Here is a 16,692-nt window from a genome sequence, read left to right on the forward strand (position 1 = left end):
TTTACCAGACTAATATCTGGAATGGACAGGGTGTCTTAAGAGGAAAGATTGGACAGTCTAGGCTTAGCTGTACTTAAGTTTTGAAGAGTAAGAGGCGACTTGATTGAAACGTTAAGTTTCTGTGGGGTCTTGACAGGGTAGATGTGGAAAGGATGTTCCCTTGTGTGAGTGAGTCTAGAACTAGAACCATTATTTAAAGATAATGAATCACCTATTTAAGAAAGAGAAAAAATATTTTCTCATGAGACTTTGATAACCCTTCGTCCCCATGGTTCACTGAGAATCTATCTATCCCTGCCTTAGAAATATCCAATGACTATGGTTTCAGCACCCTTCGAGGAAGAGAGTTCAGAGTTGTGTAGAATGTGGAGTAATCAGATCAGCCACAATCTTACTGAATGGCTGTTTAAGGAGGAGGGGTTGACCAGTCTACTACAGCTCTCAACCTATATGTTCTGTTGCTAAGATGGAGATTTTCCACTTCTTCATGGGCAATATGCACATTTTCCCATGTTTCATGGTCCAAAACACATCATCTATCCCTTCACATTTTTTAATTAAGTCTTTTGCTGCAGTCTTAATAAATGTTTCCACCGATATCGTCATTTGAATCATGATGGTACTGATCTTCTGAAAGTCATAAAATTCTTATCACTTTCTCAAATTTATCAATTGTTTTTGTCAAAAATAGATGCAGCAAGTTTTCTGCCAATGCTGTTTCGGGAGTTGCCAGTTTGTAAAATACTTGTGATGGAAGCAGAGCTTGTTATTAAGGTTAAGTGCATCCTTTCACTTTTCTCCTTCCTGGTCTGCTCCTTGGCGCTGTTATTGTAATGTTTCTTTATTCCCTTGTTCTCAGTGATGTCTAACTTTACTGCCAGAGCTCCTAATCACTCTCACAATGTCTTTTTCTCTGAGGTGCCAGCCTCTATCCAGTATCCAACGTTTTGTTTTCTTTATTCATAACTTCCTAGAGAAGTATTTGTTGATCATCTCTAGTTGCTCTCAAGACGGGTGCAATGAGCTGCCTTCTTGAACTGCTGTAGTCCATTTGATGAAGTTAAACTGACAATGCTGTTAGGGAGGGAATTCAAGGATTTTTACACAATGACACTGAAGGAACGGCAATATGTTTCCTCATCAGGATGCTGAGTGACAATGGAGGGGAACTTGCTGGTAGTGGTGTTCCCATGTTTCTACTATCCTTATCCTTTTATAGTCTTGAGTTTGGAAGGTGCTGTCTAAGGAACCTTTGTGAATTTCTGCAGTGCATTTTTTTTATTCATTAACGGGATGAGGACATCGCTGGCTAGGCAGCATTTATTGTCCATCCCTAATTACCCAGAGGACAGTGTGGAGTCAATCACATTGCTGTGGGTCTGGTGTCACATGTAGGCCAGACCAGGTAAGGATGGCAGTTTCCTTCCCTAAAGGACATTTATGAATCAGGTGGGCTTTTCTGACCATCTACAATGGATTCATGGTCATCATTAGATTGTTAATTCCAGCTATTTTATTGAATTCAAATTCCATCATCTGCTGTGGCGGGGTTTGAACCCAGGTCCCCAGAATGTTTTCTGGGTCTCTGGATTAACAGCCTAGCAATAATACCACTAGGCTATTGCCACTCCTCTATCTTGTAGATGGTGCACATTTCTGCAACTGAATGTCGGGTTAGAAGGATTGAATGTTAAAGGCAATGGATGTGGCACCATTCAAGTAGGTCATTTTGTGCTGGAATATGTCAAGCTGCTTGAGTGTGGTTGGAGCTGCACCCATCTAGAAAAGTGCGTGGGCACTCTTTCACACTCCTGATGTGTTCCTTGTCAATGGTGAACAGGCTGCACGGAGTGAGGAGGTGAGGTACTCACTACTGGATTCCTAGCCTCTGATCTGTTCTTGCGTTTTTTTTTTGCATTTATACAACTAGTCCAGTTCAGTTAAACGTCAATTATAACCAGCTCGATATTGATAGTCGGGCATTCAGCGTTGGTAATGCCATTGGAAGGGGCAATAGATAGATTCTCTCTTGTTTGTGATGATCATTGTGTGGTACTTGTGTGTTGTGGTTATTATTTCTGACTTATTAAGTCAAGCATGGACATTGTCCAAGTTCTGCTGCATTTGGATATGGATTTCACTGTCTGAGAAGCCATGAATGGTGCTGAAAATTGTGCAATCACAAGTGAGCATCCACATTTTTGAACTTATCTTAGAGCTGTTGAAGATGGGTAGACCTAGGGCACTACCTGATGATATTTCCTAAAGCAGGGATCACTGTGCTCCAACTATCACAATCACTTTGCTTTGTGCTATGTATGACTGCCGCCATGTGGGAGTTTACCATGATTCCCATTGACTTCAGCTTTGCTGGGACTGATTGATACCGCACTTGGTCAAATGTGGTCTTGATGTCAACGACTGGTACTCTTATCTACCTCTGGAGTTCAGCTCTTCTGTTCCCATTTGAACTAAAACTGTTTTGAGGTCAGGAGCTTAGTGACGCTGGAAGAACCCAAAATGAATCCAAATATCTTTTAAAGTGTTGTAACTGTGCTGGCCTCTACCACTTCCTCTGGCAGTTCATTCCATTTATGCACCACCCTCCGTGTGAAAATCTTACCTCTTAGATCCCTTTTAAATGTTTTGCCTCTCGCCTTAAACATGTGCTCTCTAGTTTTGAACTCCCCTACCCTAGGTGAAAAGAAGGCTTTTGCTATTCTCCATGCTTATGCCTCTCATAATTTTATTAACCTCTATAAGGTTTAACCTCTATAACCTCAACCTCCTGTACTCGAGGGAAAAATGTCCCAGCCTGTCCAGCCTCTCTATGTAACTCAAGCCCTCCATTTTTGTACAGCCTTCTCCTCTAGTGAGTTCTTTGACTGTGCACCATCATTCACAGCTGAATGTGGCAGGACTGCAGAGCCTGGTCCATTGGCTTTGGAATCACTTACTTCTGCCACTTACAGCTTGCACTTATGTGGCACTTAAACAGACCTGTGCTGTCGCTTCACCAGGCTTTTGCCTCACTTTTAGGTATTTTCAGGTGCTGCTGAATAGCCTCATACACTCTACATTGAACTAGGATAAATCACCAGCTTGATGGTAAGGTTGTTGGGGAGAAATTCTGGAATATGAGTTTACAAATTGGAATTAAATACTATTCTGTTGCTGCTGGTGGCCTACAGGGCTTCATGGGTGCCCGGTCTCGAGTTGTTCTGATGAAGAGTCACCAAACTCAAAGCATTAATTCTATTTTTTCCAGACCTGTTGAGTTTCTGCAGCAATGTCTGTTTTTGTTTGGGTTGCTAGATCTGTTTAAAGTTTGACCTGTTGTGCACAGTGACAGTGCCACATGACATGGTTGAGTGAATCCTCAATGTGAAGACAGGACTTCATCTCTATAAGGACTGTCTTCCTTTCTGATACTGTGGCAGGCAGATTGTTAAAGATGATGTCCAAAATATGTATTTTCCTCTCATTGGTTCCTTCACCACGCCCTATAGGATGATTCCAGCAGCTATTTCCTTTAGGACTCAACCGGCTTGGGGCTGTAGTGATGCTGCTGAGCTACTCCTGATGGCAGACATTTAACTCCCCATCCAGAATGCATTCTCTGCTCATATCACCTCTCAGTGCTTCCTTCAAGTGATGTTTAATGTAGAGAAGCACTGAATCATCAACTGGACGGGGGCTTTAGTATGTGGCAATCAGAAAGTGGTTTCCTTGTGCAAGTTTGACTTGATGCCATGAGAATTCCATTGCCAATGCAGAAGATTCCTAGAACAACTTCCTTCTGAATGTAGTATCAGAGATAATGGGATTTATTATCCTTCTGAATGTATACCACTATGTCATTAGCTCTTCTGGGTCTACTCTGCCAGTCAGACAGGATGTGACCTGGGATGATGGTAGTATGTTTTCAGGCATTATGTGTACATTATGGTTGTGTTAGTAATGACACTGTCAAGGTTTTGTTTGACTAGTCAATGAGACAGCTCTCAATTTGACTCTAGCTCTTGAATGGGTTAACATCCTGAATTCCCTCCCTGAGGGCATTATGGGTCTACCTATAGCACATAAACTGCAGTATGTCATGAAGGCAGCTCACTTCTCAAGGGTAACTAGTGATTGGCAATAAAGGGAATGTAGAATAACGTTAGGGTGGTGCAATTAAACTACACAGAGTAAAATTAAGCCTTACCTGGAATATTGTGAACAACTGTGGACCCTTAACTAAGGAAAGATATATTGGGAGTAGACAAAGCCCAGAGAAGGTTCACTAGGCTGATCTTGGCTATGAAGGGGATAGATTTAGTCAGTTGGGCTTGTACATAATGGAGCTTAGAAGAATAAAAGACAACCTCCTTGAAACATACAATATTCCTAGGGGAACATCAGGAAAATGGAGTTGAAGATTATCGGATCATTAAAATGCATAGAAGTCTGAATTGTCCACTTTTGCTCTTATGTCTTGTGGTCTTAAAACTATATATAGTGCTCTGGGTATGGTTTCTCCAATGCACTGAACAACTGTAACACCATTTCTCTATTTTTATATTTATTTCACCTTGCAATACAGACCAATATTCTACCTACCTTCTTAATTACTTATGCTGTTCTTATCCTTTCTGTCAAAGTGGATGACCTCAATATATTTTTGCACAATATACCTCATCTGCTAATTTTTGCCTTATGTCAATTAATTTACCCATATTCCTTTTCAGTTTCTTTGTGTCCTCCTCACAACTTGCTTTCCTACTCAAATTTGACTAAATACAATCAGTTCCATCATACAAATCGTTTACATAAATGATAAATAATTGACGCCCCAGTTGACCCCTGTGACCATTAGTTATGGCTTGTCAAGTTCAAAGTGTCCCAGTGAACCAAATTCTTCATTCCCTGTTTGTTAATCAGTCTGGTGTCCAAGCTGATATACCACCCGTATCAGCATGAGGTCTTACCATCCATTGAACCCACTTATATTACTAATAACATAATCAAACACCTTTTAGAATCAAGCACGTATACTTTTATTCACTTGCTTAGTAGATCCTCAATATATTTTTCAAATAGAATTTCTCTGTCATAAATTCATGTTGAATCTGTTTGATTGCATTATAATTTTCTAAATGTCCTGCCACTACTTCTTTAATAATGGATTCTGGACGTTTTCCAACAATAGATGCTGCACCAACTAGTTTATAGCCTCAGGGCCTAATAATCTACATCCCAGAGTACTTAAGGAAGTGACCCTTGAAAGTGTGAGTGCATTGGTGGCCATCTTTCAAGATTCTGTAGAACCTGGAACAGTTCCAATGGACTGGAGGGCAGCAAATATTACCCCACTATTTACGAAAGGTAGAGAGAAAATAGGAATTTGTAGACTGGTTAGCCTGTCATCTGTAGTAGAGTTCATAACAGGGAGCCAGTGAATGTGGTTTACTTGGACTTCTAAAAGGTTTTTGATAAAGTTTAACATAAGAATAACATGTAAAATTAAAGCACATGGGATTGGTGATAATGTACTGACATTGGTAGAGAACTGATTGGCAGACTGGGAATAAAGAGTAGGAATAAGTGGGTTGTTTTCTGAGTGGTAGCCACTGTCTGATGGGATACTGCAGGGATCAGTGTCAGGACCCCAGCTATTCACAATACATATGAATGATTTAAATGAGGCAACTAAATGTACTGTCTCCAAGTTAGCAGATGACACAAAGTTGGGCGGCAGTGGGTTCTGTGGGGAAGATTCAGAGATGTTTCATTATCACTTGGACAAGTTCAGTTAGTGGACAATTACATGTCCGATGAAGTGGATAAATGTGAGGCTATCTACTTTAGTGGTCAAAACAGGACAGTAGTTTGTTATCTGAATGATGATAGAGTGGGAAATGTAGAGGTGCAGCAAGACCTGGGTGCCCATGTACACCAGTTGCTGAAAGTAACCACTCCCAACCCAGTCTATTCCCCACTGGCACTTAGTAGCAGCAGGGTGTTTTATCAACAAGATGTACTGCAGAAGTTCACCGAAGACCCTTAGATAGCACTTTCCAAAACCACTTCCATTTAGATGGAGTAGGATGGCGGTGGGACTATGGGAACATCACCAAGTTTTGGTTCCCCTCCAAGTCACTCACCATCCTGATTTGCAAATACACAGAAACAGAAACAGAGATTGCTGGAAAAGCTCAGCAGGCCTGGCAGCATCTGTGAAGAGAAATCAGAGTTAATGTTTCAGGTCCAGTGACCCTTCCTCAGAACTGATGGAAGCTAGGAAAATGTCAGTTTTTATGCAGAAGATAGGGTGGGGGAGGGGCTAAGGAGTGAACAAAACATGCAGATAGAGCTCAAAGAGAGAGAAAAATAGTTAGACACAGGAATGGATAATGACCTGGCTAGAAGGGAGAATAGCTGTTAATGGAAACTGTTAGTGGCTGACAATGGGTTGTATGTAATAGCTGACTAGGTGATCTCAAGGCCTAGTGTGTGGAGGCGGGGCATGGGACATAGGAGAGTTCAAGCCCTAAAGTTATTGAACTCAATAAAAACTGAAAGAACTGCAGACGCTGTAAATCAGGCACAAAAACAAAAGGTCTGGCAGAATTTGTGAAGAAAAATACAACGGTTAACGTCTTGGGTCCGGTGACGCTTCCTCAGAACTCTGCTTTATCCTTCACAGATGTTGCCAGACCTGCTGAGCTTTTCCAGCAACTTTGATTTTGTTACTGAACTCAATATTGAGTCTTGAAAGCTGCAGGGTGGTCAAGCAGAAAATGAGGTGATGTTCTTCCAGCTTACTTTGAGCTTTGCTGGAACACTGCAGCAAGCCCAAGAAAGAGATATTGGCCAGGGAACAGGGTTGTGTGTTGAAGTGGCAGGCAACTGGAAACTCAGGGTCACTTTTGCAGGCAGAACAAAGATGTTCTGCAAAACGGTCACCCAGCGTATACTTCATTTCCCCAATGTTAAGGGGGCTAAATTGTGAGCAGAAAATGCAGTAGACAAGATTATGCGAAGTGCAGGTAAAGTCCTGCTTCATCTGGAAGCTATGTTTAGGACCTTGGATACTGAGGAAGGAGGTAAATGGACAAGTGTTACACCTTTGGTGATTGCACAGAAAGGTACCCTGGCCTGTGGGTGGGGGGTGGGAGTGAAGGAAGAATGGACCAGTGTGTCCCAGAGGGAATGGTCACTGTGGAGGGTGGATGAGAGAGGAGACAGGAATGTGTGTCTGTTGATGGCATCTTGCTGGAGATGGCCACTTTATCCTCAGAAATAGAAACGGATGTGTCAATGCAGGGAAGGGAGGAGTCAGAGATGGACAAGGTGAAGGCGAGAGCAGGGTGGAAACTGTGGATGGGGGCCAGAATAGGACTGGAACGAGAAAGTTCCATGTACCCCACAAAGAGACAGGCATAATTGGGGCCCATCTGGTTCCCTCTGACACTCACCCACAACTCTTTTTCCGGTATATCCATGATATCATCAGTGCTACTTCCCTCTCATCCAGAATTGGAAAGGTCTGTTGATTTTTCCTTTCCAATTTCCACCCAACTCTCACCGTCACCTGGTCCATTTCTGACTCCTCCCTTCACTTGCTTGACATCTCTGTTTCTATTACTGGGGATAAATTGGTCACAAATATTTATTATGAACCCTCTGACTCTCACAGCTACCTGGACTATACATTCTTGCACCCTGCTTCCTGTAAAGACTGTTCCATTTTCCCGGTTCCTCCGTCTCTGTTGCAAATGTTCCAATAATGCCAAGTTCAACAAGGGAGCTGCCAAAATGTCCACTTTCTTCCTCAACTAAGGATTCCCCAGCAACATCGTTGACAGGGCCCTCAACCAGGTCTGACCCATCTCCCACATTTCCGCCCTCACCCCTTCTCTTCCTTCTTGCAACAATGATGGGGTTCCCCTTGTCCTTACCTACCATCCCACCAGCATCAACATCCAGAAAATCATTAGCTGTCATTTCTGCCTTCACCAGACATATTTCCCTCTCCTCTCCTGTCTCCCTGCCACAGGGCCGTTCTCTAATGGGACGCCCTGGTCTGCTCTTCCTTTCACTCCCAACACCTCATATCAGCTCCATGGCATCTTCTGATGCAATCACTGAAGGTGTAACAGTTGTCCATTTACCTCCTCAGTATTCAAAGTCCCAAACATACCTTCTAGGTGAAGCAACACTTTACCTCCACATTACATAATCTTGTCTACTGCACTTGCTGCTCACAATGTGGTCCCCCTTGCATTGGGGAAATGAAGTGTAGACTGGATGACCACTTCACAGAGCACATACTTTCTGCCTACAAAAGTGACCCTGAATTTCCAGCTGCCTGCCACTTCAACACATCACCCTGTTCCTTGGCCAATATCTCTTTCTCAGGCTTGCTGCAGTGCTCCAGCAAAGCTCAAAGTAAAGAAGAATGAGACCTCATTCTCTGCTTGGCCACCCGCAGCCTTAAGACTCAATTTGGCTTCAATAACTTTAGGGCTCAAACTCTCCTATGTCCCATGCCCCACCCCCACACACCAGGCCTTAAGATCACCTAGTCAGCTATTACATACAACCCATTGTCAGCCACTAACAGTTTCCATTAACAGCTATTCACCCTCCTAGCCAGATCATTCATGTGTCTGTCTAACTACTCTTCTCTTTCTTTGGGCTCTATCTCCACCTTAGCCCTTCTCTCACCCTATCTTCCGCATAAATACTGACATTTTCCTAGCTACCATCAGTTCTGAGGAAGGGTCACTGGACCTGAAATGCTAACTCTGATTTCTCCTCATAGATGCTGCCAGGCCTGCTGAGCTTTTTGAGCTTTTCTGTTTTTGTTTCTGATTTACAGCATCTGCAGGTCTTTCGGTTCTGACCTGCAAATACAGGGAGGTCTGCTATAACGCGATAATTGTCTTCCTGTGCCACATTGCATGATAGAAAATTGCACTATTGAAATAACAGAGCTTTTGGGAAAAGCAGGAATTAGGGCAGACTGCCAAAGTCATCATTCAGAATTGCTCAAAAATCACTCAAAAGCCTAACACAAAGGATAGCACAGTTTGAATAAATGTTTAACTATGTAATAATGAAACAAAGGTGAATTTAACACCTTGAAAAAAATATCAAGATGACTTGATGGGGGAGGAGGTTTTGAAGTTGATCTGCTGTTAGTACAGTGGCTGAGGGTCATCAATTTCAGCATCGTCATCATGATCATTATCTCCAGGTGCAGTTGTAGTTGGTGGGGAATATAGTTAATCCAGAAGTGGGTGGCCTGTAGTTCATTGTCTTCTGACTGTTTCTTGGGCTTGGCTTAAAAAAAACATCCAGTTTTTGCTGCTTTGCTGATTTTCTTCTTTCATGAAGAAGCTGTTTATAGGGTGCCAAATAAGATCTCATTCCATGAACCCTGCTGCATTCTGCATTGTAATCGTTTGTCCTCTAACAGCTGCAACTACTTCTCAATTCTCTTCAGGGTAGAGGACAAAACAGAAGCGGAAAGCTCTCATGGTGCGGCATCCCGGACTTCATTTTCTTCATCTCCAGCTTCCACTTCCTCTTCAGTGACAAGTTGTTGTTGATCAGCTGTGGAGTGATCTTCACAGTGGGACTTAAGCAGCTCTTCAACATTTTCAATCTCTACTTCTTCAAATCTGACTTGCTTTGCAAGATCAACATAATGTTCTTTGATTGTTGGGAGCTCCTCTGACAGATCAAAGGTTTTAAAATCTTGAAAAAAGTCTGGGAGAAGTTTCCACCAAACTGCATGCAAGCAGTCCTTACTGACATTACCCCAGACCCCCATGATATTGTCTATTGCATTCTTGATGTTAAAGCTCTTCTAAAATTGAAGAACACTGTCTCTATTCCCCTTGGTGGCTACAATTAGCCGCTTTAATATGCTCCTCAAATAATAAGCTTTAAAAGCTACTGTTGCACCTTTGGTCCAAGGGTTGAGTGAGAGAGGTTGTGTTTGGGGGTAGAAATAGCACTTTGATGTTTTGAGAAAGCTCACCAGTGGTGGGAGGATGGCTTGGCGTATAAGCCAGATGAGGAGAATTTTGAAATCCAGTTATTTTTCCTGCAATACTTTCTAAGTATCTTCCAAAACATCAACAATAATGGAAGAAAAACTTTGCTCAGTCATCCAATCTCTTTTACTTGACCTGAAGTAGATGCCTACAGTAGACTTAAGGTAACGTTTCAAGGCTTGCGGGTTGGCACAGTGGTACACCACCATAGGCTTAAACTTTAAGTCTCCATTGGCACTGACACCCAGCAGCACAGTCATATGATCCTTTGCCACCTTAAAGCCTGGAGCGTGTGCTTCATTTATAGAAATGTAAGTTCTTGATGGCATTTGCTTCGAGTGTAAAACTGTCTCACCCACAGTGAAAGTTTGATCCAAGTTGTAGCCTTCTTTGTCAATTAAGTTTTTTTTACAATGGGAGGAAATGCCATTGCATGCTCCTCGTCTACACTGGCAGCTTCGCTACATAACTTTACATTATGACAAGCATAGTGGTTGTTAAAACCAGAAAACCAGCCACGGCTGGCACTAAAGGCAGGCACATCTGCAGGATTTTCATCTTTTTTTGTTCGATCTTCATAAATTGATAAGACTTTCTCTTTCATGGTGAAAAGGATTTGCTTTTTTGTTTGATCTTCTATCCACACACTTAGAAGCCGCTCCATCTCCTCAAATTCCTTTGTTTATGACCTCACAAATTTGCTAGCACTCAGGCTTTTTCCAGCAATACAGCTTGCTTTAATCTTTTCTTCATTGTCTCTAATGGTGTGACTCCTTTATTCCTGTTATGTGAACAATAACACATGCTCTCTCATTACCCTCAAAACACTTTATAACATTGAGCTTCTCTTCCAATGTTACAGCCTTTTATGTTCACCAACCACAATTTTATCACCAGGATGCTTCTTGCTAAAATTCTTGTTACTTTGTCCTTGCATTCTTGTAGGTAACATGGTAGAATTTGCGAGCAAATATGAGTACTGTACTTCGCATAGAAAGTGCAATGATCCTGTGATATTGATGCAGAGATTCTTTTGGTGATAGGCTCAGGACAAAGTCATTGAAATGATAATGTGATGTCAATGCATACTCCTCCATGCACCAATGGAATCACGTTATAACTAACACAAATTTGCATGTTAGAAATAGCGTTCCCCCATTCGTCAGTTGCATCATAGCCAATTCATATTTCGGAAACACGCATTAAAGCAGAACCCTCATATATCGCCGTTCCTTCACTCTCACAGAGTCAAAAGCCTGGAATCCCTTCCGTAAGGGCATTTCAGATCAATCTGCAGCATGTGGACTATAGCGATTCAAGAAGGCAGCCCACCATCACCTTCTTGGGGACAACTGAGAACGGGCAATAAATGCTGGTCAGCCAGTGATGTCTATGTCCCATGGGTAAACTAAAAAGAAATTTATTTAAGATCATAAGGAGCATGCCCAGGTGACATGTTAGCATTTAATCCCAGTCATTTTACCAGTACATTTTCTCAAGCAATTGTTATTGTTTTAATTTCCTCGCTTCTTTTTTGTTCTAGATTTTCTGTAATTCTTGGGATATTTTGTTCAATGTCTTTGTCATTTTCTTTGTTTCCTATTGTTAATTCCCTGGTCTGATCCTCTCAGGGGAAATACACTTACCTTAGCTATTTCCTTCCTGTTTGCGCAGTTGTAGAAGTTTCGTGTCCATCTATGTTTATATTTCTTGCTGTTTTGTTCTCAGTTCCTAATTTCTGCCTTTTTTTAGATCAAAGTCTCAGCCTTTATTACTGCCCTGTTCCCAATAGGCAATGCAACTTTTCAAGTTCTCAAAAGGTTTGAAAGGTTCCCCATAATAAATTAATAAATAAGGTTATAGAATGTGGAGTTCAGGCCAAATGTCAGAGTGGATTGCTCACTGGCTTCAGAAACAGAGTGGGAATCAAGGAGAGTCACTCAGACTGGCAGATGGGGACACTGCTGTTCACAATTTACATTAAACATTTGGCCTTTGGAATCAAAAACACAATTTCTACATTTGTAGATGACAACAATTTACCACGGATGGGGGCATAATTGGTGTTGATGATAGTGAAACGGAAATTGCAACAAATTGGACAATGAATTATAAACTTTGTAGAATGTACCAATTGTTGTCAGATGAAACTTAATATCTACAAAGGTGACGTTGGTCATGTTGGTGTTGAGAAGTGTGAGGTTAATTATTACTTGGAAGGTGTGGGGTAGAGGAACAACGGAATTTCCGAGTACAAATACATCAATCATTACAACTTGTGCCTTGGGTGAGCAAGGCCATATAGACAGCCAACCAAGCATAGATATTTTTACTGGAGTGATAGAGTGGAACAAAAGGGAAGTTATGCTAAACCCGTATTGAACTTTAGTTTGACCACACTTAGAGTACTGGCTACAGTGCTGGTCAACTTGATACAAAAAGGACGTAGTGAGAATCGAGAGGGTGGTGAGAAGACACACAAGGACAATATCGAAATGATTGGGTTTTTCATCAAGCAAGTTTAATGTTTAAATGAAGATTTGTAGCTCAGGTTCACATTTGAAGTTGTTGGTTGGTTCACCAAGCTGTCTGGCTTCCATGCAAATGTTCATACCAAAAGCCACACTTTGCCAGTTCCTCTCAAAGACAAAAGACCCCATAGCCACAATGAGCAGGACAAATGTGATATATAAAAACACCATGCAACAACTGCGAGAAATGCTACATAGGACAGATGGGCAGGAAACTCGCCAACAGGATACATGAAATCAATTCGCAGCAAAACAGCACGAACAGCTCTCCCTCGTTTCAATACACTCTGATGTAGAAGGGCATCAATTTAATCAGGACAAAGTCACGTTACTAAGACAAGTGAGACAAAGATAAACATGAGGATTCCTGGAGGCCTGGTTTTCAACTACTGATGCAATTAACAAACATGTTGAAATTGACCCCACCTAAATACCACTATGGTACAAAACCAGAAACAAGACTGTCCACCATGATAGACTGCACCATATATATTCAGAGTGGGACAGAACAACAGTACTTCAACAGAGGCTACACAGTACTGACGATGTCACCTAGATGGGAGAAGATACGTTTGTGCGAAAATTAGTCAGCTCGGCAAACTAACCGACAACTTTATCAGGAAAGTATTGACAGCCTGGGTCTGTTTTCTGTTGGCTGGATGGTAGATAACAGCACAGTAACCATAAGGGACTCTCCTTCTCAATCTGTCCACTTGCCCAAGATGTGGTGACCCTCGCTTAAATCACCACCAGTTATCTCTCTCTGGGACTATAGCAATTTTATCTTTACCTTTTCTTTTGAAGAGAATGTTGAGGTGTAACCTTAATGGGAGATCTCTAAAATTAAAATGTTTTGACAGTGTGCACTCAGAGACAGTGTTTCCATTTGTGGAAAAGAGCATAGCTGGAGGATGTCATTATGTTAAAGTTGCAGAGAAATCCAATAGGAAATTCACAAAATCACAGATTTATTACAATGCAGAAAGAAGTCATTTGGCCCATTGTATCTGCATTCAGCTTTCTGAATGAGTGTCACACTCAATACCCTTCTTCAGCCTTTTCCCTAAACACTGTGAATTTTCCTTTCTCGAGAACAAACTCATACCTTTTTTAATGTTGCCATTTAATCTGCCTCTGATAGACAATCAGGCAATGCATTCCAGACCCAAATCACTCACTACGTGAAAAAAGATTTTCTGCATTTCACTTTTCCTTTCTTTAATAATTACTTTAAATCTGTACCATCACATTCTCGATCCTTTCACAAGTGGGAACAATTGCTCTCTATCCACTCTGCCGAGATCCTTCAGGATTTTGAATAGTTCAATCAGATCTCCTTTCAGCTTTCTCTTCTCCAAGGAGAATAGTCTCAGCTTCTCAAATCCAGCTTCATAATTCCTTATCCCTGGAACCATTCTCATAAACATCTTTGTACTCTCTCAAATGCCTTCATATCCTTCCTAAAGTGTGCCACCCACAACCGTACACAATACTCCAGCCGAGGCCAAACTAGTAACTTATGTGAGTTCACCATAAATCTTTTGCTGTTGTACTCTATGCCTTTGCTAATACAGCCCAGGGTACTATATACCTTACTAACCATGCTTGTGACCCATCCTGTTATCTTTAAAGATTTGCAAACGTATACATGCAGGTCACTTTACTCCTGAAAGCCCTTTTAGAATTATACTATTTTTATTTTGCCTGTCCATGTTCTTCCTATCAAAACGTATCACTTCACATTTCTGCACATTAAACTTCATCTGCTACCTATCTGTCCACTTGTCAATGTCCTTTTAGAGTGCAACACTGTATTCACACTTTACAATGCATCCAAATTATAGAGCAACTGCAAATTTTGAAACAGTCCCCCGCTCACCAAAATCTAGATCATTAACATATATTAATAAAAGCAAGACAACCAATACTGACGCTTAAGAAGCTCCTTTACAAACCTTCCACTAGCCTAAAAAAAACTTAACCAGTAATCTCTGTTTCCTGTTATTTGGCCAATTTCATGTCCATGATGGTCTTATCCTGTTATTCCATGAACTACAACTTTGATCATAAATCTATTGAGTGTACAACATCAAATGTCTTTTAGTATTCAAAGCAATTTAGGCTGGACGTTCCCTCCCATAGGGTTAGGTTAAAATGCATTGTATTGATGCAGTTAGGGAAAAGCTAGACAAGTGTATGAGGGAGAAGGGAATAGATGGTTACAATAGCATATTCAGCTGAGGTAGAATGGGAAGAGACAAATGAAGTCATAGATAGATTGTGCTGAATGGCTTGTATCTGTGCTGTACACTGTGTGTAATCTTCTGAAAAGTGAGAACATTCCCTATCAATTCCATAGTAAGGATCTAATATAACTGTCCAAGGCTAAGAACCTTCTATCTTTCCCTCAAAAGTGACAAAGTTACTCAACTGTTAAATAAAAGTGTCATTGATCTCAGTGCGCTAATCATAATGATCACAGTGCGAGAATCTCATTGATCCCAATGTGTTAATCTTAATGATCCCAGTACAAGAATTGCTCTAATTGATCCCAGTGTGGGCATCTTTCACAGCTATGCCAGGGCAAAAATCTCTTCCCACTTTTCAGTGTGGGAATGTTTCTCACTGATCCTAATATTAGAATCTCACTTATCCCAGGGAGTGAATCTTTCTCACAGTGATCTCTGTGTGAGAATCTTTCTCACTGATCTCTGAGTGAGATTTTTTTTCATCTTTTATCTCAGACTGGGATTCATCTTCACTAAACTGAATGAGAACCATTTTCTATTCTTATTCCAGGTTGTGAATCAGCTTTAACAATCCTAGAGTGATGATGGTCACAATGATCTGAATGGCCTTCTTGCGTCATAGAATCATACACCATAGAAACAGGCCCGATGGCCCACCATGTCTATGCCCACCAAAAAACAACAATCTGCACTAATTCCATTTACCTGCACTTGGTCCATAGCTTCCTGTACCTTGGTATTTTAAGTGCTTGTCCAGACGCTTCTTAAATGCTGTGAGAGTACCTGCTTTCACCACCCTCTCATGCAGCATTTCCATATTTCTACCACCCTCTAAGTGAAAAAAATTTACTCAGATATAAATTACAACATTTCTGTGATGCTTGTGATCCCTAACCTGAAATGAAATTTTTCCATCTGGCACTGAGAATCCTAACACTCTTCCATTGTATAGTATTCATTGAAGTTCTATTATTATCACTTTTGCTTCAATGTGACTCATTCTGGAGTCTGAAATGCAAATGTCAAGGACTGACCCCACAATGAATTAGAGCGATAAGAGTCTACCCTTCTCAAAATCCCTCTCCTTACTGCAATATCCACTCCCGCTGCAAGTCGAGATTTAGGTCACATTCACAATGTCAATGTAATGTTAATGTCTAGTTGATTTGCAACTGTTATTATTCAAATATATTATGCAAATCAGGTCAATGGTTGAACTGACAACAACTAAGACAGGAATCATAACACTGGAATCAGACTGCCAACAGAAAATTGGATGTTAGAGTCACAACAGTGACATCAACATTCATGCCCACTACTGTCAGTCATTGATCCATTCTATCATACCAATTTGTGATGATTTATCACATTTATGGCATAGTAAGAGGTCATTTCAGTGCAGAGTTTAAAGTACAAGTTGATTTAATCTAACTATCATGATTTACCTCATTGTCTGCTATAATTTATTATTTACTTCCATCTTAAACTTAAGTGTTAAACCTTTTTAAAAGATTCAGCTGCAGTCTTGACAGATTTTAAAAAAGAGCAACTTGCCATCGTACTTTGATGTAAGAACAATAGTAGGACATTTGGCTCCTCCCCAGCATTCAATTAGGCCATAGCTGACAGAATTACCTCCTACCCCTTAGTGTAGTTGCTAAGAGGCCGTCACTTTAAAAAGAATGCTGTTGTGATTGTATTTCATAAGGCCATTACAGTTTCCTAATGTTGGTGAGGAATTTTGGAAAATGTACAATAATTTGACCCTGCTTGCAGGTGTAGAGGGACTGCTAGCCTAATAATGCTGGAGGTTGACACAATGTCTTGACACAGCAAGATTGAGGTTTTAAATGCTCGTTCCTA

The 16,692-nt window shown here is 41.1% G+C and overlaps 1 protein-coding gene across 1 annotated transcript in view; it reads right to left on the reverse strand.

Moving 5' to 3' along the window:
- masp1 (MBL associated serine protease 1) overlaps window positions 1-16,692 on the reverse strand; it is a 132,378-nt gene that overhangs the window by 67,918 nt on the left and 47,768 nt on the right. The gene's annotated exons all lie outside the window — the stretch shown is intronic.

This window comes from Stegostoma tigrinum, chromosome 14 (genome assembly GCF_030684315.1).
Source record: "Stegostoma tigrinum isolate sSteTig4 chromosome 14, sSteTig4.hap1, whole genome shotgun sequence".
NCBI lineage: Eukaryota > Metazoa > Chordata > Chondrichthyes > Orectolobiformes > Stegostomatidae > Stegostoma > Stegostoma tigrinum.